The 22,609-nt window shown below is 43.2% G+C and overlaps 1 pseudogene; it reads right to left on the reverse strand.

The window, feature by feature from the left end:
- Window positions 1-6,427, reverse strand: part of LOC116359249 (uncharacterized) — a 35,492-nt pseudogene extending 29,065 nt beyond the window's left edge.
- Window positions 6,428-22,609: the final 16,182 nt, after the last annotated feature.

Consider the following 22,609-nt stretch of genomic DNA (forward strand, 5'->3'; position numbering starts at 1 on the left):
AGTTGCACAGGGCGGGGTCGAGACCCAGGGTCTCGAGCTTGATGACGAGCTTGGAGGGTACTATGGTGTTGAATGCCGAGCTGTAGTCGATGAACAGCATTCTCACATAGGTATTCCTCTTGTCCAGATGGGTTAGGGCAGTGTGCAGTGTGGTTGAGATTGCATCGTCTGTGGACCTATTTGGGCGGTAAGCAAATTGGAGTGGGTCTAGGGTGTCAGGTAGGGTGGAGGTGATATGGTCCTTGACTAGTCTCTCAAAGCACTTCATGATGACGGAAGTGAGTGCTACAGGGCGGTAGTCGTTTAGCTCAGTTACCTTAGCTTTCTTGGGAACAGGAACAATGGTGGCCCTCTTGAAGCATGTGGGAACAGCAGACTGGTATAGGGATTGATTGAATATGTCCGTAAACACACCGGCCAACTGGTCTGCGCATGCTCTGAGGGCGCGGCTGGGGATGCCGTCTGGGCCTGCAGCCTTGCGAGGGTTAACAAGTTTAAATGTCTTACTCACCTCGGCTGCAGTGAAGGAGAGACCGCATGTTTTCGTTGCAGGCCGTGTCAGTGGCACTGTATTGTCCTCAAAGCGGGCAAAAAAGTTATTTAGTCTGCCTGGGAGCAAGACATCCTGGTCCGTGACTGGGCTGGATTTCTTCCTGTAGTCCGTGATTGACTGTAGACCCTGCCACATGCCTCTTGTGTCTGAGCCGTTGAATTGAGATTCTACTTTGTCTCTGTACTGACGGGCTTAGCTTGTTTGATAGCCTTGCGGAGGGAATAGCTGCACTGTTTGTATTCGGTCATGTTACCAGACACCTTGCCCTGATTAAAAGCAGTGGTTCGCGCTTTCAGTTTCACGCGAATGCTGCCATCAATCCACGGTTTCTGGTTAGGGAATGTTTTAATCGTTGCTATGGGAACAACATCTTCAACGCACGTTCTAATGAACTCGCACACCGAATCAGCGTATTCGTCAATATTGTTATCTGACGCAATACGAAACATATCCCAGTCCACGTGATGGAAGCAGTCTTGGAGTGTGGAGTCAGCTTGGTCAGACCAGCGTTGGACAGACCTCAGCGTGGGAGCCTCTTGTTTTAGTTTCTGTCTGTAGGCAGGGATCAACAAAATGGAGTCGTGGTCAGCTTTTCCGAAAGGGGGGCGGGGCAGGGTCTTATATGCGTCGCGGAAGTTAGAGTAACAATGATCCAAGGTCTTTCCACCCCTGGTTGCGCAATCGATATGCTGATAAAATTTAGGGAGTCTTGTTTTCAGATTAGCCTTGTTAAAATCCCCAGCTACATTGAATGCAGCCTCCGGTTAAATGGTTTCCAGTTTGCAAAGAGTTAAATAAAGTTCGTTCAGAGTCATCGATGTGTCTGCTTGGGGGGGATATATACGGCTGTGATTATAATCGAAGACAATTCTCTTGGTAGATAATGCGGTCTACATTTGATTGTGAGGAATTCTAAATCAGGTGAACAGAAGGATTTGAGTTCCTGTATGTTTCTTTCATCACACCATGTCTCGTTAGCCATAAGGCATACGCCCCCGCTTCTCTTCTTACCAGAAAGATGTTTGTTTCTGTCAGTGCGATGCGTGGAGAAACCCGTTGGCTGCACCGCCTCGGATAGCGTCTCTCCAGTGAGCCATGTTTCCGTGAAGCAAAGAACGTTACAGTCTCTGATGTCACTCTGGAATGCTACCCTTGCTCGGATTTCATCAACCTTGTTGTCAAGAGACTGGACATTGGCAAGAAGAATGATAGGGAGTGGTGCACGGTGTGCCCGTCTCCGGAGTCTGACCAGAAGACCGCCTCGTTTCCCTCTTTTTCGGAGTCGTTTTTTTGGGTCGCTGCATGGGATCCACTCCGTTGTCCTGTTTGTAAGGCAGAACACAGGATCCGCGTCGCGAAAAACATATTCTTGGTCGTACTGATGGTGAGTTGACGCTGATCTTATATTCAGTAGTTCTTCTCGACTGTATGTAATGAAACCTAAGATGACCTGGGGTACTAATGTAAGAAATAACACGTAAAAAAAACTAAAAACTGCATAGTTTCCTAGGAACGCGAAGCAAGGCGGCCATCTCTGTCGGCGCCGGAAGTTTTAACCTGCAACCACACTTCAATAACACTTGACATAGGATCTTCTCTAAGCATTACAGGGATATGACTCCTCCCCAATAGCATTCCTGTCTCTTCTATAGATGTTATATCCTTGTATTGCTATTGCTGTATCATCATAGAAATGATCTAAGTGAGTCTCAGAAATGGCTAATATATTAATCTTATCTGATGTTAGCAAGTTATTGATTTCATGAACCTTATTTCTAAGGTTACATACAGCACAATATATAAATGGGCTAATTTCAGCCCTTTCCTGGGTAGCTTACCAGACATAGACATAATATAGAAAAGATCAAACAAAGCAAGAGAAAAAATACATTCAGCAGCACATATGTGCTGCGGGGTTGAAGATCATATGTGCTGCGGGGTTGAAGATCATATGTGCTGCGGGGTTGAAGATCATTTCCTATTGAGCTGACATCTGCAGTTTTCCCCTTGAATGCAGTCTCCACCAATGCAGGACATTGCCTTTACACTTCAATCGCGCTATAAAGGGGAACTTCCGCGCTACAGATTGAATTGAGCCCTGACTGAAAAAGACCATTTCAAGTGAAAACATAAAATGTATTAATTCATTATTATAATTCAGAATTGTATTGTTATTACTCATGCATTGCCAAACAGCTGGCCAAGAACACTGACGAACAAGTTTGAGAACATTCTGCTATCAGGTATGACCCAGAAACACTCAAAAGGTGATAGGCCTGTGGCAAAGCAGGGAAGGGTGTTGCAGGCTTTTTCGACCCACATGTGTTCTTGGGTGGAGCAGGAGAAGATGAGGATGTCATCAAGGTAGATGAAGACAAACCGGTTCTACATGTCGCAGAGACCATCATTAACCAGAGCCTGGAACACAGCAGGGGGCATTGCTGTTGCTGAGGCCAAATGGCATGACCAGATACTCGCAGTGACTGTTGGTCATGTTGAATGCAGTTTTCCACTCGTTCCCTTCCAGGATCCACACTAAGTGGTAGGCATTCCATATGGGGAGGCAGAAGGACAGAACATTTAGAGGCAATAGGGCCAAAATGTTTATTTCTTTAGAGTCTAAAACAATGGGTGGGGGGTGTAAACTGACATATGGAATTGTTTTAAAATGGTCATACTATGGATCATTTAGCTATTTGATTTAGAATTGTAGGACCCATTTTGGTATCCCCACATTTTTTTAACAATTATTTGATCAAATTATACAAAAATGTACCAAAATCAGATGAATTTGAAATATATTGTCTATGTGTAAATGTATTGACCTTAATTTGACCAATTTATTCTTATCAAGATGAAAAAGAAATCACGAGAGACCTGGCCAAAATAGCAGCACATAACGTTTCATATAAAGACACGTTGACAACATAAAGACACCAACCACAACAACATAAAAACATCAATATACACATTGAGCAGATACAATGTTTGGAGGGGTATGGTGCATCTACAGGTAGGCCCGGGACAACACAGGGATTCATAACACCTTTATGAAACCAGCCATCACATAATGTATGAGTATTGTAGTACTCCTGTCCCTCAGACCAGTAAGGGTTTCTTCTCTCCTGGCCAATAGCAGCCAATTAGGAGTTGTACTGGCTTTGGTCTGTGAAGACAATACAAACATGTCATTATTTCTTACTATCATCATTATAAGTGATATACTCCCGTAAGTGCTTTGTGATACTACAATGTTCAAATGTCACTATGTTTTACATATTCTAATGCAGGGCTCTCCAACCCTGTTCCTGGAGAGCTACCCTCCTGTAGGTTTTCGCGCCATCCCGGTTCCTGGAGAGCTGCCCTCCTGTAGGTTTTCACTCCAACACTGTTCCTGGAGTGCTACCCTCCTGTAGGTTTTCACTCCACATCTGTTCCTGGAGAGCTACCCTCCTATAGGTTCATACCAGGACTCTACAACCCTTTTCCAGGTGAGCAACCCTCCTGTACTGTAGGTTTACACCAATACTATCCATCCCCGTTCCTGGAGAGCTACACTCCTGTAGGTTTTCACTCCAACCCTGTTCATGGAGAGCTACCCTTCTGTAGGTTTTCACTCCAACAATGTTCCTGGAGAGCTACCCTCCTGTAGGTTTTCACTCCACCCCTGTTCATGGAGAGCTACCCTCCTGTAGGTTTTCACTCCAACTCTGTTCCTGGAGAGCGACCCTCCTGTAGGTTTTCAATCCAACTCTGTCCCTGGAGAGCTACACTCCTGCAGGTTTTCACTCCAACCCTGTTCCTGGAGAGCTACCTTCCTGTAGGTTTTCATTCCATCCCTGTATGTGGAGAGCTAACCTCCTGTAGGTTTTCAATCCAACCCCAGTTGTAACTAACCTGATTTATCTTATAAACCGGTGAATGATTAGAATCAGGTGTGCTAGATTAGGGTTGGCTGGAAAAGCTACAGGATGCTAATTCTCTAGGAACAGGGTTGGAGAGTCCTCTTCTAATGAGACAATGGTGCATTGTTTTATGGAGAATAGCTGTGTGTTGATAGGTTTGATGAATCAGCTCTGTTAGCTAATTGAGCTCATAATGTGGCCAACTGCATGCTGTCACTGGATGCTTTACTCTGGAAAAGAAAGTGAAACAAGTTAATGTGTTAAAATATATATTCTGCATTCCAATATAGGAGAGATATGTTGTCATAACAAGAAAAAGCATCAATGCACACCATTATGCATATTATTAACTCATCGGCCAGTTTATTAGGCACCTCCATCTAGTTCCGGGCTGGATCCCCCTTTGCCCCACAACAGCCTGACTTCTTTGGGGCATGGATTCTACAAGTCGGAGACATTCCACGGGGATGTTGGTCCATGCTGACGCAATGGCATCACACAGTTGCTGCAGATTGGACAGCGGTTCTCCACCGCCACCAGCCTGTACCGTTGACACCAGACAGGATGGGTCCATGGACTCATGCTGCTTACGATAGTGTAATGTTAGAATATGAAAAATAAAATAGTCACCTTAGTCTTGTGAGTCAACTCTGATGATGAGTCTGTAGCTGCTCTTCCATTTGAGATGAGAATGAGTTATGATTATACCTCCACGTATGTATATTCTTAAAGTAATCCTACGTACTATTGCACCCTGTCTCGTAAACCCTCCTATCTGTAGATGTACAGTACCTACAAGATTCCCAAAACAATATTTTTAACTGTCTTACATGAACCATTTACTGGTTTGACATCTTTTGGCAGGATCATCTAAGCCAAACTCAGTCTCAAGAAAAACATGACATTCAGCATCTGACAACACATTATCTAGCCATCATTCAAAGAAGAAGACAGATGATTATAAGTCTTTCAACTTCACCTAGCTGGTGGCTATAAAAACACATGTACCAGGAACTGCCATTAATTCCTCAAGCATTTCCTGATGAGCAAATGATGTCACTAGGGTTGCACATTTCTGGGAATATTCAGAGGTGGAAACTCTGTGGGAATATATAGGAATTAACAGAAATATATGCAATGTAATATGCATTGGATATATTTACCATATCATATGGAGACAGAAACATAATAATACCTTTTACCTCATCATAAGTAGACATCATTATTAAATCTTTCCAATAGAAATAAAAAAACTATTTAGTTACCAATTGAACTTTAATTAAATTAGTTGACTCTTCACATGGGATGATTTCACTGAACAACAAAAGAAAGGGAATATCTAATGATCCCCAATGATCCATCGCATCTCCCAAAAAGGTTTTCAACATACATCTGTAAAATGATAGTCTAGAAACTAAAGCTTTGGTTGTCTTCCTCTCAGGCTTCCATGTCTTCTCTCTGGACCTCCTCAATGTCCACCTCTTCAACATCAGACTCTGAGGCCTCATCTTCACTGTCACTTTCCAACCTTGTTGGGGATGGCTCGTTGTCAGGCTCAAAAATCCTAAAATTTGCCCGGATGGCCACCAATTTTTCAACCCTTGTATTAGTCAGCCTGTTGTGTGCTTTGGTGTGTGTGTTCCCAAACAAGGACCAATTGCACTCTGAGGTGGCTGATGTTGGTGGGATTTGGAGGAGGATGGAGGCAACAGGGGAAAAAGCCTGAGATCCTAATGTCCCTTCCACCAGGTGGGTGATGAGATATTTTGGCGCGACTGCCATATTGCATCTCCATCCCAAAGCCCTTGCACTTCATCAGACTGTCAAGAACTTTGCCCTCATCCAGGTCAAGGTGGCGAGACACGGTAGTGATGACATCATAGGTCTTGTTGACCTCTGTACAAGACAGGATGCTCTTGCCAGCATACTTGGGGTCCAACATGTACACTGCAGAGTGTATGGGCTTCATGCAGAAGTCTTCATGCTTTTTGATGTATTTCAGAACTGTAGTTTCCTCTGCTTGGAGCAACAGTGAAGTGGGCAGGACAGAACAGATGTCTTCTCTTACATCTGCAAGCAGAGTCTGAACATCAGACAGGATGGCATTGTCTCCCTCAATCCGTGCAATTGCTACTGCTATAGGTTTCAGGAGATTCACGCTGCTTGTATGTAATCAACCTCTCTCACAAAATACATAATCCAGGAGGATCCTCTTGATGGGGCTGTCCATATCGGTAGACTGTGATATGGCAATTTCTTGAGACTCCTTCCCCTCCAGGAGACTGTCAAACATGATGACAACACCACCCCAATGTATGTTGCTGGGCAGCTTCTATGTGGTGCTCTTATTCTTCTCATTTTGCTTAGTGAGGTATATTGCTGCTATAACTTGATGACGCTTCACTTACCTAACCAATTCCTTGGCTCTCTTGTAGAGTGTATCCATTGTTTTCAGTTCCATGATGTCCTTGAGGAGCAGATTCAATGCATGAGCACCACAGCCAATGGGTGTGATGTGAGGGTAGGACTCCTCCACTTTAGACCAAGCAGCCTTCATGTTCGCAGAATTTTCTATCTCTACTGCAAATACCTTTTGTGGTCCAAGGTCATTGATGACTGCTTTCAGCTCATCTGCAACGTAGAGACCGGTGTGTCTATTGTCCCTTGTGTCTGTGCTCTTGTAGAATACTGGTTGAGGGGTGGAGACGATGTTGTTAATTATTCCTTGCCCACAAACATTCGACCACCCATCAGAGCTGATTGCAATAGTCTGCTTTCTCTATGATTTGCTTGACCTTCACTTGAACTCTGTTGAACTCTGCATCCAGCAAATTAGTAGATACAGCATGTCTGGTTGGAGGGGTGTATGCTGGGTGAAGAACATTCAGAAATGCCTCTTCCAATACACATTGCATGTGAGTATCAGAGATGAACCAGTTGCAAACATAGCTCGAGCAAGACATTCTTCAGCATTTCTATGACTACGTTCCTCCATTGAGTCAAAAAAACTTCTGATTCCAAGGAGGACCATGAGCTGTTGCTATCGATAAGGTGTCTGATTCATCATTTTCACCTCGAATAGAAGTAGAGGGACTTTTGTCAGAGGTTGCTTGTTGTGAGCGCTGAGGGAACTTTATGCACTTGGCCAGATGATTCTGCATTTTTGTTGCATTTTTCACATATGATTTGGCACAGTATTTGCAAATGTACACAGCTTTTCCTTCTACATTAACTGCAGTGAATGTCTCCATACATCAGATAGTGCCCGTGGCATTTAACTGTAAAGAATAGGAAAAAATGAGTAAAAAAACAACAAATACCATTCAATGTACAGATAAATAGTTAAGCAGTTAGATTAAACAACTGCTTTGCAAGATAAAATAAAACATGTCTGGAAACAGGTGAATTAACAGTCAGTTAGCAGGCTCAAGCAAGATAAAACCCACATGGTAAATTCTTTAAACACACTTTGCTGTAGGCAACTATTTACTAGTTAGCAAAAAATCATGTGTCATAAACGATATATTCACCCCACCCAGTATTGTAATCAAAATGTACCAGAAGGCATGTAGTCCTTGGCTCAGACAGTTTAGTAGTGTGGGCTCAATAGCATCTCATTAGTGTGCAAGATTTTGAAAATCAGCTGTACATGTGATGGAAGAATGCACTGTGCCAGCAGAGGGTTGTAATTCCATTGAATTTGGGATAGTTTAACCAAAATATGCCAGAAGACCTAGAATTGCCTTATGTGTGCCCCACAAAAACGTTCACTGTTGTAAGCTCAACTTTTTTGATGAATTTAAGCAAAATTCCCCAAATTCCCAGGCTTAACTTCCCATGGACAATTTTCTGAAAATGTACGGAAATTTACCGGAAAGTTTCTGATCCTTTGCAACCCTAGATGTCATGCATGTCTTCTTCTAAAGACAGGTGTAGGAGAGGCAGACAGAAACAATCATACACTGTTATTGACTGATGGTTAACTGACAGATGGCAGCACTTTCTGCTATCTCTAACATTTCATGTGAATGTTTCATAACTCTAAAACACACCTGTGTGTGGAGATATATCTCTCTCCTATCTGGCTAGAGAAACAGATACTTGTCACGCCCTGACCTGAGAGAGCTGATGGGGAGATTGGAGGAGAGAAATTATACAAAAATGTACCAAAATCAGATGAATTTGAAATATATTGTCTATGTGTAAATGTATTGACCTTAATTTGACCAATTTATTCTTATCAAGATGAAAAAGAAATCACGAGAGACCTGGCCAAAATAGCAGCACATAACGTTTCATATAAAGACACGTTGACAACATAAAGACACCAACCACAACAACATAAAAACATCAATATACACATTGAGCAGATACAATGTTTGGAGGGGTATGGTGCATCTACAGGTAGGCCCGGGACAACACAGGGATTCATAACACCTTTATGAAACCAGCCATCACATAATGTATGAGTATTGTAGTACTCCTGTCCCTCAGACCAGTAAGGGTTTCTTCTCTCCTGGCCAATAGCAGCCAATTAGGAGTTGTACTGGCTTTGGTCTGTGAAGACAATACAAACATGTTATAATGTCTGACTATCATCATTATAAGTGATATACTCCCGTAAGTGCTTTGTGATACTACAATGTTCAAATGTCACTATGTTTTACATATTCTAATGCAGGGCTCTCCAACCCTGTTCCTGGAAGGCAACCCTCCTGTAGTTTTTCGCGCCATCCCGGTTCCTGGAGAGCTACCCTCCTGTAGGTTTTCACTCCAACACTGTTCCTGGAGTGCTACCCTCCTGTAGGTTTTCACTCCACATCTGTTCCTGGAGAGCTACCCTCCTGTAGGTTCATACCAGGACTCTACAACCCTTTTCCAGGTGAGCAACCCTCCTGTACTGTAGGTTTACACCAATACTCTCCATCCCTGTTCCTGGAGAGCTACACTCCTGTAGGTTTTCACTCCAACCCTGTTCCTGGAGAGCTACCCTCCTGTAGGTTTTCACTCAAACACTGGTCCTGGAGAGCTACCTTCCTGTAGGTTTTCACTCCAACCCCAGTTGTAACTAACCTGATTTATCTTATAAACCGGTGAATGATTAGAATCAGGTGTGCTAGATTAGGGTTGGAATGAAAAGCTACAGGATGGTAGTTCTCTAGGAACAGGGTTGGAGAGTCCTCTTCTAATGAGACTATGGTGCATTGTTTTATGGAGAATAGCTGTGTGTTGATAGGTTTGATCAATCAGCTCTGTTAGCTAATTGAGCTCATAATGTGGCCAACTGCATGCTGTCACTGGATGCTTTACTCTGGAAAAGAAAGTGAAACAAGTTCATGTGTTAAAATATATATTCTGCATTCCAATATAGGAGAGATATGTTGTCATAACAAGAAAAAGCATCAATGCACACCATTATGCATATTATTAACTCATCGGCCAGTTTATTAGGCACCCCCATCTAGTTCCGGGCTGGATCCCCCCTTTGCCTCCAACACAGCCTGACTTCTTTGGGGCATGGATTCTACAAGTCGGAGTCATTCCACAGGGATGTTGGTCCATGCTGACGCAATGGTATCACGCAGTTGCTGCAGATTGGACAGCGGTTCTCCACCGCCACCAGCCTGTACCGTTGACACCAGACAGGATGGGGCCATGGACTCATGCTGCTTACAATAGTGTAATGTTAGAATATGAAAAATAAAATAGTCACCTTTAGTCTTGTGAGTCAACTCACAACTTACTAGTTAACAAAAAATCATGTGTCATAAACGATATATTCACCCCACCCAGTATTGTAATCAAAATTGACCAGAAGGCATGTAGTCCTTGGCTCAGACAGTTTAGTAGTGTGGGCTCAATAGCATCTCATTAGTGTGCAAGATTTTGAAAATCAGCTGTACATGTGATGGAAGAGTGCACTGCACATGCAGAGGGTTGTAATTCCATTGAATTTGGGATAGTTTAACCAAAATATGCCAGAAGACCTAGAATTGCCTTATGTGTGCCCCACAAAAACGTTCACTGTTGTAAGCTCACCTTTTTGATGAATTTAAGCAAAATTCCCCAAATTCCCAGGCTTAACTTCCCATGGACAATTTTCTGGAAAGTTTCTGATCCTTTGCAACCCTAGATGTCATGCATGTCTTCTTCTAAAGACAGGTGTAGGAGAGGCAGACAGAAACAATCATACACTGTTATTGACTGATGGTTAACTGACAGATGGCAGCACTTTCTGCTATCTCTAACATTTCATGTGAATGTTTCATAACTCTAAAACACACCTGTGTGTGGAGATATATCTCTCTCCTATCTGGCTAGAGAAACAGATACTTGTCACGCCCTGACCTGAGAGAGCTGATGGGGAGATTGGAGGAGAGAGCTATGAGAGAGCTGCTGTGTTGGTGCATGAGGCACCATGCACGGTTTGATGTCACCTGAGTCAGCTCTCCATACTCATCCTGAGGTGCGTGCTAGCCGTCTGGTGAAGGCTGTGCCAGCCACACGCACCAGGCCTCCTGTGTGCCTCCCCAGCCCTGCACGTCTTGTGCCAGCTCGGCGCTCCAGACCTCCAGTGCGCCTCCACAGCCCGGTGAGTCCTGCGCCGGCTCTACGCACGGTTTCCCCAGTTCGCAAGGAGAACCCAGTGCAGCCTGTTCCAGCTCCCCGCACGTGCCGGGCTAAAGTGGGCATGCAGCCAAGAGGAGCGGTGCAAGTGCCAAGCACCAGAGCTCCAGTGCTCCCCCACAGCCCAGTTCGACCTGTGCCTGCGCTCTGGAGGTGCCGGGCTAGAGTGGGCATTCAGCCTGGAGGAGTGGTGCCAAGGCTACGTACCAGATCTCCAGTGCTCCCACACAGCCCGGTTCATCCTGTGCCTCCTCCAAGGACCAGGCCTCCAGTAGGTCTCCACAGCCTGGTTCATCCTGTGCCTCCTCCACGGACCAGGCCTCCAGTAGGTCTCCCCAGCCTGGTTCATCCTGTGCCTCCTCCACGGACCAGGCCTCCAGTAGGTCTCCCCAGCCTGGTTCATCCTGTGCCATCTCCAAGGACCAGGCCTCCAGTAGTTCTCCCCAGCCTGGTTCATCCCGTGCCTCCTCCACGGACCAGGCCTCCAGTAGGTCTCCCCAGCCTGGTGAGTCTGGTGCCTGCTCCACGGGCCAGTCCGGGGCACGCAGCGAGGGTGCCCAGTCCGGGGCCCGCAGCGAGGGTGCCCAGTCCGGGGCCCGCAGCGAGGGTGCCCAGTCCGGGGCCTGCAACGAGGGTGCCCAGTCTGGGGCCCGCAACGAGGGTGCCCAGTCCAGGGCCCGCAACGAGGGTGCCCAGTTCGGGGCCCGCAGAGAGGGTCCCCAGTCTGGGGTCGGCGGCGAGGGTCCCCACACCAGAGGCGCCACCAAAGTGGGGTGAGCCAGAGGGGGAGCGGGGTCTACGTCCTAAATAGAGCCACCACCACGGATAGATGCCCACCCGGACACTACCCTATAGGTTCAGGTTTTGCGGCCGGAGTCCACACCTTTGCGGGGGGTTTTACTGTCACGCCCTGACCTGAGAGAGCCTTTTTATGTCTCTATTTTGGGTGTGATTTGTTTTCTAGGTTTTTGTGCTTCTATGTTTTGGCCGGGTATGGTTCTCAATCAGGGGCAGCTGTCTCTCGTTGTCTCTGAATGGGAATCATACTTAGGCAGCCTTCTTTCCCTGTTGTATTTGTGGGTAGTTGACTTTGTTAGTGGCACTATAGCCCTCTTAAGCTTCACGGTCGTTGTGTATTGTTTATTGTTTTGTTGGCGACATTAGAAATAAAGTCATGTACGCTCACCACGCTGCGCTTTGGTCCACTTATTCCTTCCAGGAAGACGGCCGTGACAATTAGAACAGTTTCCCACAACCTGCCTGCCTGCTGAATAGAATGGAATGGAGATATATCTGTCTGTCACTGAGCTTTACCATCATAACAATAGGAAAGTCCAACCCAGATCCAGAAAGTATCACCTAAGTTCATGTTCTCACTAGAGTGTTGAGCCTGTTTGACTACTTTATGGAGCAGAAGAATGATTGGTATTGCTTTTAGGGGGTAATATTTAGATCGGACCAAAAAAAACAGTACTTTTGTCTCAGACACAAAGTTCAACAAAGGCCCCAATAGGTGCTGCATATTGGTCAAAATCTAGGAAGGGAATAAGACATACATTATTTATCTCTATTAAATAGTAAAATGTGATGAGACACACTTAGAAACCTTGCCTTAAAAATAATGATTTAAAACACAGTACACTACACACACACACACACACACACACACACACACACACATACACACACACACACAGGAATGAGGATATGCTAAAAACTCTGTCATGCAAAACTTTTAACCCCAATCCACTTTATAGACCAATAATATGCGTAACATGATCTAAATGGTGTTTCAAAGTTGTACAAGGAAGAAAAGAACAACAAGTGTTCTGAAGTGTATCCAGTCTAGACCATCAGGCTTCTCTACCCACTGTGCAGACTAAGAGAGCAGTAGACTGATTCACAACATGTTAACAGATTGCAAAGGAATACCTTACCCATACAAGAACAATACACAACAGAGACAAATGAAAAGAGAATAATGAAAGAGACAAATTAAAGTATTTCAAAAGCACCACGTCTTCCCTTCAAAGAAAATAGTTTTTAGGCTTGATGATGATACACTATCAGCAAAACTATCAAAATTAGGGAACACAGACAGACAAAAGATTCATTATTTTCTATCTTTCTTTCTTGGATTTTTTTTGGGGGGAGCCTGGTTGCCCTTGGCATCCATGAATGCACACCACTGATAGGAATTTTAAAAAGATATTATTATTAATTATTAAGAGAAAGACTTGGCCAAAATAGCAGCACATAACATTTTATACAAAGACACATTGACAACATAAAACACCAATCACAACAATATAAAAACATCAATATACACATTGAGCAGACAAGATGCTTTGGTTGGGGTGTAGTGCATCTACAGGTAGGGCCGGGACAACACATTGACAGTCCCCCCACATTGAGCAGACAAGATGCTTTGGTTGGGGTGTAGTGCATCTACAGGTAGGGCCGGGACAACACATTGACAGTCCCCCCACATTGAGCAGACAAGATGCTTTGGTTGGGGTGTAGTGCATCTACAGGTAGGGCCGGGACAACACATTGACAGTCCCCCCACATTGAGCAGACAAGATGCTTTGGTTGGGGTGTAGTGCATCTACAGGTAGGGCCGGGACAACACATTGAGCAGACAAGATGCTTTGGTTGGGGTGTAGTGCATCTACAGGTAGGGCCGGGACAACACATTGACAGTCCCCCCACATTGAGCAGACAAGATGCTTTGGTTGGGGTGTAGTGCATCTACAGGTAGGGCCGGGACAACACATTGACAGTCCCCCCACATTGAGCAGACAAGATGCTTTGGTTGGGGTGTAGTGCATCTACAGGTAGGGCCGGGACAACACATTGACAGTCCCCCCACATTGAGCAGACAAGATGCTTTGGTTGGGGTGTAGTGCATCTGCAGGTAGGTGACAACACATTGACAGTCCCCCCACATTGAGCAGACAAGATGCTTTGGTTGGGGTGTAGTGCATCTACAGGTAGGGCCGGGACAACACATTGACAGTCCCCCCACATTGAGCAGACAAGATGCTTTGGTTGGGGTGTAGTGCATCTACAGGTAGGTGTCAACACATTGACAGTCCCCCCACATTGAGCAGACAAGATGCTTTGGTTGGGGTGTAGTGCATCTACAGGTAGGGCCGGGACAACACATTGACAGTCCCCCCACATTGAGCAGACAAGATGCTTTGGTTGGGGTGTAGTGCATCTACAGGTAGGGCCGGGACAACACATTGACAGTCCCCCCACATTGACAGTCGGTGATCAGGTTTACCACTGTTGTGTCCTCAGCAAACTTAATGATGGTGTTGGAGTCATGTTTTGCCACACAGTCGTGGGTGAACAGGGAGTACAGGAGGGGACTAAGTACACACCCCTGAGGGGCCCCAGTGTTAAGGATCAGCGTGGCAGACATATTATTGCCTACTCTTACCACCTATAAGTTTGCCTGCATTAAAGTCCCAGAACACTAGGAGCGCCGCTTCTGGGTGAGCATTTTCTTCTTTACTTATGGCCTTATAGAGTTGGTTGAGAGCTGTCTTAGTGCCAGCTTTGTTCTGTGGTGGTATATAGACGGCTACAAATAATATAGATGAGAACTCTCTTGGTAGATAGTGTGGTCTACAGCTTATCATAAGGTATCATAAGAACAGCTTCTCTGTTCTGCCGGTGCATGGAAAATCCCTCCAGCTCCATATTATCCGTATCATCATTTAGCCATGTTTCGGTGAAACATATTGATATACTGTATGTTACATACATATATGATATTACAGTTTTTAATGTCCCGTTGGTAAGATAATCTTAATCATAGGTCATCAATTGTATTTTCCAATGATTGCACGTTAGCAAGAAGAACGGATGGCCATGGGAGTTTTATCACTCGCCTATGGATTCTCAGCAGGGCAGCCCGATCTGCGGCCTCTTTTCCTGCCTCTTTTCTTCAAGCAAATTACAGGGAAATATCAGTAATTTAAGGGAAATGGGGTAATATCAGTAATTTAAGGGAAATGGAGGAATATCAGTAATTTAAGGGAATGGGGTAATATCAGTAATTTAAGGGAATGGGGGTAATATGCCTTGATGAAGCATTGGATTGCAGACAAATAAATAATTGATGGTCCATTATTTGTTTTCCCTACCACACTGACTGGTAACATTACTCTTCCTGCTAATTGTGTAGAAACCACCATTAAAAATGTTAAAAGAGAATGTGTTCACTCCTCAATTGAATCAGGGAATCTCATGTTGCTGTTTGTCTGAGGACAGATAGATGGACTGTATGTTCCTATCCCACCTCTATGAAAAGATAGGCCTGATGGCAATTGGCAATTGAATGTGTGCCAAAAATAAAATGCATTATTAACGTTGTCACCTTTATTTAGTTAAGTGATAATGCCAGAGGAGCCTTATTTGGAGGATATATTGGCCCGTGCCAATATCAAATCAAATCAAATTGTTTTTATCACATGCGTCGAACACAACAGTGAAATGCTTACTTACTTGACAATTTTTAGGGCCTTCCTCTGACACCGCCTGGTATAGAGGTCCTGGTTGGCAGGAAGCTTGGCCCCAGTGATGTACTGGGCCGTAAGCAATACCTTCTGCAGTGCCTTGCGGTCAGAGGCCGAGCAGTTGCCATACCAGGCAGTGATGCAACCAGTGCTCTCGATGGTGCAGCTTATAAATTGCCTGGCTGGGCTGATGAGACAGTGGATTGCGCAGGCAAATGGAACAGAGTAAATAGGCATTTTAACGTTATAGATTTAGCCGGTGGTAACTTGTGGAATAGACACCGGCTTTAATGGGGTTTTAAGGCTGGAATGAGGTTTTAACCAATCAGCATTCAGAATTAGACCCACCCATTATATAATCATAAATAAACAATGCATACAACAAAGTGGATGTGCTTTTGATGAAGATTACTATGGAGTGTCCCAGTGATATTTTGGCCTCCATACCATTTGAATGTATAGTGGACTTAAAACAAAAAAATAGCACAACGAATATTCTTAATGACAATGTCACAAGATGTAGGACAGTCAAACACAAGTCACTTATGAATTAATTGATTAAGTCCTGTTTTGCATTTATTTATTCATGATGAGGAGGGTTCCCAGATAGGAGCCTTGTATTAACACACAATGCCTCTCCCCACTGCTCGCTCAACCTGTCCCTGGCCCTCCCCTTCAGTTTGTTACAGGGTGAACTTAAGTGTCCATACTTACATTTCTTAGCAGTATTAACACGTGTATAATATTCTGTTTTGATGTAATTACATCGCCAGGTATGTTGGTTCTTAAGACTATATAAAAGTTGTAGTTAAGCCTTCAGCTGTTTTCACATTTTCCTTTGCCTCTCCCCATGATCTTTGTCTGTCTATATGCTGCCATCTGCTGGTTCAGATTCGACACCACCACAGAACACATTTATTATTGTCACACTGAGGACATGGTGATGAATATCGAGTTTCTAACTGGAGAGAGTAGTAACTAATCAATGATTGAAAACTACATCAACAACTGTCTGGTTTAGCGAAGGTACATTAGGCCAGGACTATGGTCCTTATTGGACAAGCCCCAGCAGGTCTTGACTGTGGTTAACTGAACTAGAAAGTGTTTAACTGAACACACACTGTTCTGTTTGACCAGAAGGCACACTGTACAGTATCTGTTTGAGCAAGGGTGCGACTACGGTTTAGTAAATTAATAATCCACAGCTAACCTGCATTATGCACTCCTTTAGAAGTGAGACTCCACCAGTTCTCATTTCCCTTGTGAAAAAATATTGCAGTCAGAGTGCAGTATAACTTCAGTATATCTGCAGTATGCAGCAATTATTGCATCTGAAATCACACAGCCGATTGCAGTTACTGAACTTTTACCTCAGTTTCAAAACTACAATCAGCATTCTACTGGCTTGGTCTCTCTTCAGTCTTTGGCTGTAGATTACTCCTGCTCGGGTCCTCTGAAAAAAAGAACCCTATGCAAAACATTACAAACGGGCATGAAAAGGCAATACTTTTTGGCAGGCCGATTTCCCTATCATCAAAAATAAGTTCCTCTTTATGCAACCACTCTCAACTCAGTGACTTTGCCTACATACAGTAGGCTTTGTTATACGACGACAGAATAACATTCAGACAGGTCCTAGACATTAATATAAAAAATAAACAAAAACTCATTTTTTCTAAAATTCACAGAGTTCCGCAGAAGTCTTGTTGCCTACTCATGATAGACCATGGCTATTTTTTCCACCTTCCATTGATTAGAGTTTTCCACTGTCCATTGATTAGAGTTTTTCTTAATTCAGAGGGCCAGGATCCAAAAGCGGTAGTTTGATATTGAAGATGGAAGGAGCAGCGACGCACACTGTGATAACGCCTACAACAGTGGTGGTGGTGTTGGTCCATGACATGTCCTCAGTGATGTGGATGGTGAGGAACTTAAAACTAGTGACTCTCTCTACTGCAGTCCGGTTGATGTGGATCGGGGCATGTTCCCACCTCTGCTTCCTGAACTTAACAATCAACTCCTTTGTTTTGCTGACTTTGAGGGAGAGGTTGTTGTCATGACACCACAATACCAGTTCACTTACCTCCTCCGTATAGGCTGACTCGTTGTCGTTGATTATCAGGCCTATAACCGTGCTGTCGTCAGCAAAGTTCATGAGGGAGTTGGTGTTGTGCAAAGCCACACAGTTATGGATGAACAGGGGGTACAGCAGAGGACTGAGGACACCCCTGGGGGGCCCCTGAGTTAAGAGTCAGTGTAGAGGAGGTGTTGTTGCCAATCCTCACAGCCTGTGCTCTACCCCTCAGGGAGTTCAGGATCCAGTTGCAGAGAGTGATGTCCTAACTGCAGCACGAACATATTTGTGTCCAAGTTCAATATAATAATTTATTGAAATCACTTTGGCAGTGGCTTTTACCATCTTTCTCACAATAACTGCCATCAGAATTCATGGAGGGAATCAATACAGCTTTGTTGATTAAACAAATTAAACACATTATGAAGATCAGACATTTTATATTGATCATACCTTGTATCACATGGCTAATTGTACCCTTATCATAGGGGCACAATTAGTTCTGATAAAGGGAAGAGTTTGTCATTTGCTGAATCCCATTACTTTTATACAGATTTGCATTCTGTTCGACCTGTATATTTTATGTGCATTTTATACACATTTTGCATAGGCTAATAACCTATTCTGTTTTTCTGAAGCTGGAGATCAAAGCTTTAACTCCAATATTAAAATGGATTGGACAGTAATGTTGTCCCACACTAGATGGTGCTACAATACAAGGCTAAGAAACAGGGCTGATGAAGAACATTACAGTTAATTCTCTTTTTGATTATTCAAAAGAATTATCATATACGAATAATATATTCATATATGTGACCCGTTTCAGGAAACTTGTCCTATGTTGCAGGTCACTACTTCACAGGACATGCGTTTGAACGTAAACCTTTTTTTTATCATGCGTTTTTTTGGCAGAAATGCCTTCCCGAACATGTGAACTTTCATGTGCCTTAATAACAATTCCATCTGTAAATATGAATACAATTGTTAAATTATGAGCCTAGTTGGTTTAGCCACAGAAAAAGACAGTAGTCTTCTTGCTAGCCGCTGAGAAAAATGAGTGGGCTGGACATACCGAGAGATGAGTTTGAATTGGTCTGCCATATAGCAAGCTTCTGTCTATTTGATGCTGGTCAGTATGTGTTGGTAATCCTGGCTAGTGCAGTTTTTTTTATGTATCGCGTAGTAAAACTGCTTTTGTGTTGCTCTCCACTCTCTGAAACTTGAGTATGATAGCTATGGAGAAAACACGTCTCCGGATTACATTTTCGAACTAAGGGCAATCATGGCATCCTTGACAGGAGATGCGTCCATGTATACGGGTAAGAAAGGAAGTTTCATTTCAAGTCAGTGTACTGTTAGCTAACTAATGTTAGCTGGCAGGCTCGCTTGCTAACATTACGTGTATGCTCTTATTATTCGTATCTCATAGCCATTTGCTTGGCTAGCTAACATTGAGCCAGGTTGGTGACGTCATTATGGTTCATTGTTTAGCTAGCTACGAGTCTGCTATACTGAACAAAAATATAAATGCAGCATGCAACAATTTAGAATATTTGACAGAGTTACAGTTCATATAAGGAAATAGGTCAATAATTTTTGGGGGAGCCCTAATCAATGGATTTCACATGACTGGGAATACAGATATGCATCTGTTGGTCACAGGTACCTTTAAAAAAGTAGGGGTGGGTATCAGAAAACCAGTCAGTATCTGGTGAGACCACCATTTGCCTCAAGCAGCGCGACACATCTCCTTCACATAGAGTTGATCAGGCCATTGATTGTGGCCTGTGGAATGTTGTCCCACTCCTCTTCAATGGCTGTGCGAAGTTGCTGGATATTGGCGGGAACTGCAACACGCTTTCGTACATCCTGGTCCAGAGCATTCCAAACATGCTCAATGGGGGACATGTCTGGTGAGTATGCAGGCCATGGAAGAACTAGGACATTTTCAGCTTCCAAGAATTGTGTACAGATCCTTGCCACATGGGGCAGTGGGTTATAATGCTGAAACATGAGATGAAGGCAGTGGACGAATGGCACAACAATGGGCCTCAGGATCTCATCACGGTATCACTGTGCATTCAAATTGCCATCGATAAAAATGCAATTGTGTTCGTTGTCAATAACTTATGCCTGCCCGTACCATAACCCCACCGCCACCATGGGGCACTCTGTCCACAACGTTCATAATCTCGCCCACATGACGCCATACATTAGGTCTGTTGTTGTGAGGCCGATTGGAAGTACTGTCAAATGATCTAAAAACAATGTTGGAGGTGGCTTTCCTGACACAGTTTCTGACAGTTTGTGCAGAAATTCTTTGATTGTGCAGACCCACAGATTCATCAACTTTCTGGGTGACTGGTCTCAGACGATCCCTCAGTAGAAGAAGCCAGATGTGGAGGTCCTGGGCTGGCGTGGTTACAAGTGGTCTGCGGTTATGAGGCTGGTTGGAAGTACTGCCAAATTCACTAAAATGGTGTTGGAGACGGTTATGGTAGAGAAATTAACATTATCTTCTCTGGCAACAGCGCTGGTGGACATTCCTGCAGTCAGCATGCCAATTGCATGCTCCCTAAACTTGAGACATCTTTGGCATTGTGTTGTGTGACACAACTGCACATTTTAGAGGGGCCTTTTATTGTCCCCAGCACAAGGTGCACCTGTATAACAATCATGCTGTTTAATCAGCTTCTTGATATGCCACACCTGTCTTGGCAAAGTTGAAATGCTCACTAACCGATGTAAACAAAACAAATTAGAGGAATGTGAAACCTGGGACCAACACTTTACATGTTGCCTTTTTTGTTGTTGTTCAGTGTACATAGTATGGAAACTTGTTTAAAACACCTACTGTACATCATTTGAAATGCTGCCAGGGTTTTGCTTTGTGATGCAATACAGGGGGATACTCAGACTATTTAGTGATTCTGGTCTGAATATACAGTAGTGAACCAGTAGTCAAGCTAACATTTTAGAAAAATCACATATAATTTCATTAAGATTTGCAACCATCCCATTGCAGTATCATCCACATTACACTAAATGCAAATAGCAAAAATCCATATAATTTTTGCACCATTTAAATCGAAGTCTGTTCCTCAAATTCGCTCGGATTTACAGGGACTAAGACAATGTTTCAAGGAACCACAGACTTATTCTGTAAAACAAAGACAATACATTTTTTTTCCTACTTTCATTCTATCTCACCAAAACTAGTTAAGCAGCTTTGACTGTTGAACCATCCATATACTATATAAACCACATCTCTCAAACTGTCTAATCTAGACCATCCATATACTATATAAACCACATCTCTCAAACTGTCTAATCTAGACCATCCATATACTATATAAACCACATCTCTCAAACTGTCTAATCTAGACCATCCATATACTGTATAAACCCCATCTATCAAACTGTCTAATCTAGACCATCCATATACTGTATAAACCCCATCTATCAAACTGTCTAATCTAGACCATCCATATACTATATAAACCACATCTCTCAAACTTTCTAATCTAGACCATCCATATACTGTATAAACCCCATCTATCAAACTGTCTAATCTAGACCATCCATATACTGTATAAACCCCATCTATCAAACTGTCTAATCTAGACCATCCATATACTGTATAAACCACATCTCTCAAACTGTCTAATCTAGACCATCCATATACTGTATAAACCCCATCTATCAAACTGTCTAATCTAGACCATCCATATACTGTATAAACCCCATCTATCAAACTGTCTAATCTAGACCATCCATATACTGTATAAACCACATCTATCAAACTGTCTAATCTAGACCATCCATATACTGTATAAACCCCATCTATCAAACTGTCTAATCTAGACCATCCATATACTGTATAAACCCCATCTATCAAACTGTCTAATCTAGACCATCCATATACTGTATAAACCACATCTCTCAAACTGTCTAATCTAGACCATCTATATACTGTATAAACCACATCTATCAAATTGTCTAATCTAGACCATCCATATACTATATAAACCACATCTCTCAAACTGTCTAATCTAGACCATCCATATACTGTATAAACCCCATCTATCAAACTGTCTAATCTAGACCATCCATATACTGTATAAACCACATCTATCAAACTGTCTAATCTAGACCATCCATATACTGTATAAGCCCCATCTATCAAACTGTCTAATCTAGACCATCCATATACTGTATAAACCCCATCTATCAAACTGTCTAATCTAGACCATCCATATACTGTATAAACCACATCTATCAAACTGTCTAATCTAGACCATCCATATACTGTATAAACCCCATCTATCAAACTGTCTAATCTAGACCATCCATATACTGTATAAACCCCATCTATCAAACTGTCTAATCTAGACCATCCATATACTGTATAAACCACATCTATCAAACTGTCTAATCTAGACCATCCATATACTGTATAAACCCCATCTATCAAACTGTCTAATCTAGACCATCCATATACTGTATAAACCCCATCTATCAAACTGTCTAATCTAGACCATCCATATACTGTATAAACCCCATCTATCAAACTGTCTAATCTAGACCATCCATATACTGTATAAGCCCCATCTATCAAACTGTCTAATCTAGACCATCCATATACTGTATAAACCCCATCTATCAAACTGTCTAATCTAGACCATCCTTATACGGTATAAACCCCATCTATCAAACTGTCTAATCTAGACCATCCATATACTGTATAAACCCCATCTATCAAACTGTCACATCTAGACCATCCATATACTGTATAAGCCCCATCTATCAAACTGTCTAATCTAGACCATCCATATACTGTATAAACCCCATCTATCAAACTGTCTAATCTAGACCATCCATATACTGTATAAACCCCATCTATCAAACTGTCTAATCTAGA

Source organism: Oncorhynchus kisutch, unplaced genomic scaffold, assembly GCF_002021735.2.
Source record: "Oncorhynchus kisutch isolate 150728-3 unplaced genomic scaffold, Okis_V2 Okis02a-Okis13b_hom, whole genome shotgun sequence".
Lineage (NCBI taxonomy): Eukaryota > Metazoa > Chordata > Actinopteri > Salmoniformes > Salmonidae > Oncorhynchus > Oncorhynchus kisutch.